At 39.6% G+C, this 551-nt stretch overlaps 1 non-coding gene across 1 annotated transcript; it reads left to right on the forward strand.

The window, feature by feature from the left end:
* Positions 1 to 234: 234 nt before the first annotated feature.
* LOC131241746 (small nucleolar RNA R71) lies at positions 235 to 341 on the forward strand. The gene has a single exon (XR_009169306.1). It is a non-coding gene; the product is annotated as a small nucleolar RNA R71 (small nucleolar RNA).
* The last annotated feature ends 210 nt before the right edge of the window (positions 342 to 551 follow it).

Here is a 551-nt window from a genome sequence, read left to right on the forward strand (position 1 = left end):
ATCATCTTCTTTCAGAAGGTATAGTCCCCTCTCATTTGATTGAGTGGGCCTAGAGGTAGTGCTCTATTTTGTGGAGACGTCCCATGATTGTGCGTTTCCAGCAAGTCTGTCTAAATAATCCCACACGTCATCAATGTTTTTGTTCATGAATTCCCCATTACACATTGTCTTGACAATTAGCGCATGGAGGATGTCAGTCCATCATAGAAAAAGTGTGTAATGCGCCACGTCTCTAAACCATGTTGTGGGCACAAACTAACAAGATCCTTTAACTGCTCCCAACATTGGAAGAATGTTTCATCTTCCTTTTGGACGAAGTTCATGTTTGACTTTTTGAGTGTTCATTTTATGGTGTGGGAAAATTTTCTTTATGAACTCCCTTGTCATGTCATTCAATCTACCAATAGATCAAGGACGTAGTGAATGCAACCACGTCTTAGCTTTCTCCTTTAAAGAAAATGGAACGAGTTTCATCCTGACCGTGTCCTCAAGCACGTTTGGAAAGTATAAGGTGGTTATGATCTCATCAAACTCTTTCAAGTATAAATATA

Source organism: Magnolia sinica, chromosome 3 (genome assembly GCF_029962835.1).
Source record: "Magnolia sinica isolate HGM2019 chromosome 3, MsV1, whole genome shotgun sequence".
In the NCBI taxonomy this organism is placed as follows: domain Eukaryota; kingdom Viridiplantae; phylum Streptophyta; class Magnoliopsida; order Magnoliales; family Magnoliaceae; genus Magnolia; species Magnolia sinica.